The sequence below is a fragment of the Eublepharis macularius genome, chromosome 13 (assembly GCF_028583425.1).
Source record: "Eublepharis macularius isolate TG4126 chromosome 13, MPM_Emac_v1.0, whole genome shotgun sequence".
NCBI classification, from domain to species: domain Eukaryota; kingdom Metazoa; phylum Chordata; class Lepidosauria; order Squamata; family Eublepharidae; genus Eublepharis; species Eublepharis macularius.
The window spans coordinates 51,384,404-51,391,149 of record NC_072802.1 but is presented as its reverse complement, the minus strand read 5'-3'; positions in this window follow the sequence as shown (position 1 = coordinate 51,391,149).

The following is a 6,746-nucleotide window of genomic DNA, read 5'->3' as shown; positions in this document are numbered from 1 at the left end:
ATTCTGACTACCAATTTGAGATTGTTGTAAGCTGTCCCTTGCCCACATGTTGCTATTTAAAGTAATGACTCCTAGCATTCATATAACATGCTACAGGGTGAAAAATGTTTCACAGACAGTGGCTTGTATCCCACAGAGGATTTTTGTGGCTGGAAGGGAGATAATTTCTGCTGATTCTTCCCTTCTGATACAGAACTTCAGCTCTTCCCCAATGCTGATCCTGAAGAGTGATTGTCCCATAGAAACAGCATTTGCGGGAACAGATGGCTTCATACTATGTATGATTCATGTTTGCTGAAATTCCTGCATTAGATCTGTAAAGTGTGAGCAGTTTAAAAACTTTGGGGAACCACCACAACCCAAAAAGACAAGTTTCAGTTATTCACATTTCTTTCTTTGCAGCAGAACCATCATTGTAACTCTAGTATGTTTACAATAAACTATTGTCATATAAATTATGGTTCTTCTCTTAGTCATAATACTGCACCAGCTCATGAGGTAAAAGAGGAGACCTCTGACTATATCCTCTTGTTTGCTATCTCCTTCCTTTGCCGCTGCATATCACCAGGATATCCACCCAATCTCTCAAATCTCTTCTCGTGATTTTAAGTTCAATTACCTGATTAGCAGTATATATAAGTGTACATATGTAGCTACCTTCTGTCTTCCAATCAGATGGCTATTAATCTTAACATTACTATTTTGTCTAGCAGTGGTCTCAGGCAAAGAAAGGGCTTTCCTAACAACTGCTACCTTTAACTGAAGGTGTAAAGATATGAACCTTGGATAAGTGGCCTGAAATACAGTTAACTTTGCATAGGATCAGAATGTAAAATAAGTATCACAGTACCTGTATATAGTGATTAGTCAGAGACTTTAAGAAAATACATGAACCACGTGAAACACAGTTTGCTGATAGCATCACGTTTCTTATTCAAATTCTGAATAGTGAATTGATCAACAGTTCTTAATATTAAGAGATTTTCTATATTTCTTGGCATTTTGGGGCCTACTCAGTCACAGCTTCCCTCATAACTCAGTTCCTGACAAGGCAGTTCAATGAATTCTGCTCAAGACACATCTACACTATTGACTCAGTTCACATTTGCAAGCAGGTCATTTGGCTCAATATATCAGAAATTCAGGTCTGTTATGCACAAGACCCTTGCCACAATCCAGAGGCTTCAGTAAAGATGTGGGTAAGATGGCAGAATACCTAAGAAATAATCAACTACATGTGGTTCACAATAGGCATGGTCAGAGCCAAGGTCAGACCAGTGGATGCACTGCCTTACCTGGAGAACCCAAGCCAGGATTTTTTAAAAAGTGAACAAGTTGTTTGTGGCAACATTTAAGTTTTTACTGTAGCATAAACTCTCATAGACTAGATCCTGTAAAAATTAATGTTACAAAAAAAACTTGCTCGTTTTTAAGGTGTATTGTTTTAAGCAACTGAGCACAATTTAAGTTCACAATTAGGTTTATTGTGTAACTTAAACAGGCACAATAACTGCAGCATCACTCAGTATGCCACCTCTCTCTTCTGCTTCCTGCCCTACCAGATTATCAATGCAATCCTAAACAGTGACATTGTTCCCTAACAACACCTTTTAAATCTGTTGATGTCAATGGGCTAAGAAGGGTGACATTCTGTTTTGGACTGCACTGTTAGACTTGGGGAAAAGGTTGTATAAGTTATAAAACAAAATTCATTTTTTGGAAGCCCCACATGGATATGTTGTACTCTCTCCTAGTGATCAAACTGAGTCATGGTAGGGCAACCAATTTTTAAAGGGGCTTTGTTGCTGCTGTTAAACAAGAAAAAAAGTCTTTAACTGCCCCTGGAAGGCTGTGAGGAGATAACAAGTAGACACATAAAATAGAAGTCCAGTGACACTTTAAAGACTAACAACATTTATTTTAGCATGAGTTTTTGTGAGTCAGAACGCGCCATCAGATGCTGAACTATGGAGGGAGAAATAAGAATGAAAGAAAAGCGACTGATGGTAAATCATTCATGTAGGAATCTCTAAGTAAAAGAGTGGGACCAATGCAGTTGTTACGCATAATTGACTAGAGAGAGAGCTCAGAGGTTCCAGCCTCTCATGGGGTACAACATGGGACAAAGCAAGAGAATGCCCAGGGCCGTATTAGCCCATGGCTGGGCACCTAGGCTTTTAGGTATTTCGGGTGCCCTCTGACACTTCAATCTTTCACCCCACTACAGCTGACAGCCTGACCCTGGTACTGTAGGTATTAGAACGCAGTACATAGCTCTGTATCCTTTTTGAGGGTCTCCTGAAGAATTCTATTCACAATTTAAAAAATATTTTGTGTTAGTAGAACTCTTCAGGACAGCACATTTTGGGGGTATAATTGTTCAATACTGTAATATTTTGAAGTGAATAAAAATTTTATTATTTCTTAAAAATATATAATTTATGGATAATTGTTTTACTATGAGACAATTTGTTTCACTTCAATAAGGAAGCAGTTAATTATCTTATTAATAGAGGTTAATAGGAGAAACAATTAATTGTGATTTATGTGGGGGGGGAGTGCCTCAGCAAAAAAAATGGAGGGCCCCCTACTCCCTGCGGGGCCCCTAGGCTTCAGCCTAGTCAGCCTTATGAATAATACGCCCCTGAGAATCCCCAAAAGTTTATTTCAGGATTAACCCTAGAATATATGAAGCCTAAACGGGGAAGTTACCCCGAGCATGTGCAGTGCCCTTCCCTCAAGGTTCCCATCCTCCAACGTTTAATTGACATGGGCTCATGTATTTTCTAGATGAGGGAAGGTGAATTCCCGACACACTGAGGAGCCCCGGACTCACACGGTACTGAAGAGGCGATGGAGAACAAACGATGGAGAAGTTTAGTCAGCAAGGGATGATCGTCTCCAACCCGAACATGCCGTTTTCGGTCTCTTCCCCACCCTCTTCCGTCCAAAAGGGTGGTCAGCGGATTTTAGGCGGGAAAGGGGAAGGACGTACTGCCTGTGGAAAGAGCTGAGGAAACTTGTTGCCGCCTCTGTCCGTTGACGCTAATGGGGAAAACCCTTCTGCTTCCTGATACCCTTCCGCTTCTTATCCGCGCTCCTTCTCCTCCTCACGTCCTTCCTGACCCACAAGGACTTGTCTTACCTTTTTCCCGTTCCCCTTTCACGCCAAACGGGGTTTTCACAGACAGACACGAATTTGTGGCTCTGGCTCTTGAATGATAGCAATGGAAATACTTGCAAAGGTTTAGAATAGGAAATGTAAGCATGAACTAGGGAAGGGATAGTTTACCAATGGATGATCAAACTTACCGGTTACTGTTTCTGGTCTCCAAGCTTTCATCGATTGTGCCTCATTGCAACTATTCAAGAACAATCAGGGCTAGAAATCTTATTTTTATTAATAAAATGAAAACTGAGATTCATGGGGCAATTGGAATTTTTCATTGGTGCTTTTTTAATGAAAGGTTTGCATGCACAAGGTCCTTCAGGCATCCTCTAGTTAACTTACTGTTGTGTGAAGTTCTGAAAAACCTAAGCAGCATTTTTCCCCCTCCTGGGCAGACTGCAGGCTACCAGCTATCACTATTCCTCAGGCCTCAGCACAGGATTGATGTTGCTTTGATCTCTACAAGACCAATCCTTGGGACTTCATTGGTTGCTTGAATGTCAAAGTTACCTGCTATGGCATGCGTAATATGCCCTACAATGTGCAGTGCTATAGTGCCAAAAGGATAATGAAGTGAATGGTGGTTTTCCTCTTCTGTCCCTACCTACTCCAGCCTTTCTGTACACTACAGTTACCTAATGTCTGAGATAGGTGTCCTCTGAACTATGTGAAAGTCTAGGTCTCCAGGTTAGTGAATGGCCTGGGACCCTGGTGAGAGGGTCCCTTATAAGAAATATGGTTGGGGAGAATTTTGTAATGGTTAAATAAAGGCTTGCTACATATCTTTCTGTTTAAAATGCCTGATACATGGAAATGTCTTCTGTTTAACTGTGACAGATTGTGGCACGCAGTGACAATGTTGTGCAGTGCTTAATGCTGATGAAGAGCCAGGAATACCTGGGTTCAAATCCTCATTCTGGGTAATCCTGGGTTAGATTTTCTCTTCCAACACCACACATTCATTGAAAGTGCAAAAGGGAGTAGGAGTGAAACCTGTAGGCTGTCCCAAATTCCTCAAAGGGAGGTGGGACAAAAATGGATAGACAGAATTTTGTGATGCAGCCGTCCCTAGATAACTTAAGAGCTGGGAGGGAAGATATAAGGCAGACGTATGGGCCACAATCAGGACATGCATATCCCCCCAAGACGGCAAACCTCCCTCCCCTGTACCACATCTGCTCATGCACCCCCTTTTGAAGGGGATGGGAGGTGGGTGCATTCACACAACCCCCAATATCTGTCACAGTTTCTCTGTGGACGAGAAGTGCTGTGGGACAGCTGTCTATTCTTTACCCTATATTATTTTCCTGCTCTAAATCACTTCTCCCTTTGCCTGTTAGCCCTGATGTGGGTTCCAATTCTTCCTCCATGAGCTGAAAAAGCAGAGGCGGAAGTGTGCAACAGCACAGAGATAAAGCCTTAAATACCACCCCCAACACACCATTATGATATCATTACAGTTTGCAGGTGTTAAAGCAAAAAGAATTGGTGACAAAGGTTTCATTCATGTTGAATTTTTTTTTAGCTCTCTGGGACCCCTCCCCCTCTTTTTTTGGAAAGCTAGGACATTGCTTAATTTCCCATGTTATCTATCCATTCCTTGTTAATAAATATTATTCAGAAAATCTACTCAAACTTCACCTTTTATACAATGTAGCTTACTTCCAGGAAACAGTTCTTAGGATTGCTGTGTTACCAACATATAAAAACTATGAGAAAAGGGAACTGGAAACACCTTGCATTAAAAAAAAGTTTTATTTTGGGTTCTGTAAACCAAGAATCCATTAATTTTTTTCTGGATTCCTTTCCCCATTTTAGCACCCGCAAGGTAGTTATAAAAAAATCCCCAATGACTTGTTTCTTTTATTGATCCTAAAATGTAGCCAACTTAAAGTTTTAAAAAACTTAAAAATTTTTCATAGAACAGTCCAACAATTGAACTTTGAACCCAGACAGTTCAAGCAGGTTGAGTAGGGTTCATCTTGACATTACTAATAGTGTTAATGAATGCTTTGAATGAATATGGTGCTGTAAGCAAGTTTAAAAGAATTCAGAGTGCAAGACTGGATATTATATTTTGTGAATATAATAAAAGGAGTGCTGCAAAAATGTCTGAATGTAATTAAATTAAATGGTAAATAGAGGGTCTCTCCCATGGGGTTAGGAAAAATTTCCTTTAGTGACAATGTAACTCCAGAAGGAATCTGGGCACTGAAACTGCAGCTTTTAGGGAGGAATATGTTTTCCCCTCCAAATCCTCAAGCACTCAATTTCAGTATCTCTGAAGAAGTTCGTCGATTAGTGGTAGAGCATATAGTGGTGGAGCATAAAGCTCATACCCCCTTTAAAATTAAGTATTTTTCTGGTTTTTCATCACAACCCACTGGTTAAGGTAGATTTGGACACAGGGATGCTGCTTCTTGACGATCCAGAGATATTTTCCAAAGAGAGAAAAAGGAAATTAATAGAAAGTTTGTCTCCTCCAGCCTTGAATGAAGCCTTAAATAAGAAGGGCAGAAAGCCACAACTGAAGAATGTCTGGCTTGGAACGATGTATACCTCTGTTAGAAGTAGTGATGAGCTCTATGCACAATTTTAATAAATTTGCAGAAAGACCCCGAGTACTTGAAACGATTAAATAGTTGCTGGTTCTTGAGGACACACGACGACATCAGGAAATGGAGTTGATAAAGCAATTCATTCATGTGTGTGTCTGTGTGTGTCAGAGAGAGACAGAGAGAGAGAGAAGGAGAAGGACAGTGTTCTGCAATAGTCCTGAAGACAACTTATCACTGAGGAAATTATTTTTGACAAGACAGGAGACAAATAGGCCCAGAAATAAATGAACGTAAGACTCCTGTGATGGACAAAAATGGTTCCAGCTCTGCCTCTTCTCAGAAACAGCCAATGAGAACTGGTGGAATGCTGGACTACTGACAGTTGGAATACGTTTGAAGATAGTTACTGAGGGAGAAGAGTTTTAGGTTGCTGAGGAGAAGCAGCAGAAAGATAGCTGGCTGTTAATCTGTTCTGTTACATAGTAATCATTCCCTGTTTAGCCACAATATATATGAGCTTTGAAAACATTCACTCCTATGTTCTATCTCGAAAATAAAAGGGTTTTTTGTTTGTTTGTTTTAACCCTGGCAAGTCTGGAATTGTTACATATACAAAAGATCACTGTGTAAAAGTTAAAGGGCTAATGGATCTATTACAGATTTTTATAATCAATCATAAATAAACGTTATTTGAAATGTTTGCTAGAATATGTAGGATGAAATCCTTAGTGTTCATGTGCAATTATATTTAATTCAAAGGTAAACTACACGTCAGAAAATCACCTAAAATCAAGAACAATTACATTCAACTACAAAACATATATACATGAAAGAACAACATATCGTCATAACACGGTGAGGTGATCTTTTGTATATGTTTCAATTTACACCGTAGTCTGTTGTGTTGTGTACCTTGTCACTGTTGGCTGAGAGGAATTAAAGCACACACAGAAATCTCAAGACATTCTGGTCACAACAAATGGGCCAATATAGTTAATCTAAATGGAGGCAGCATGTAT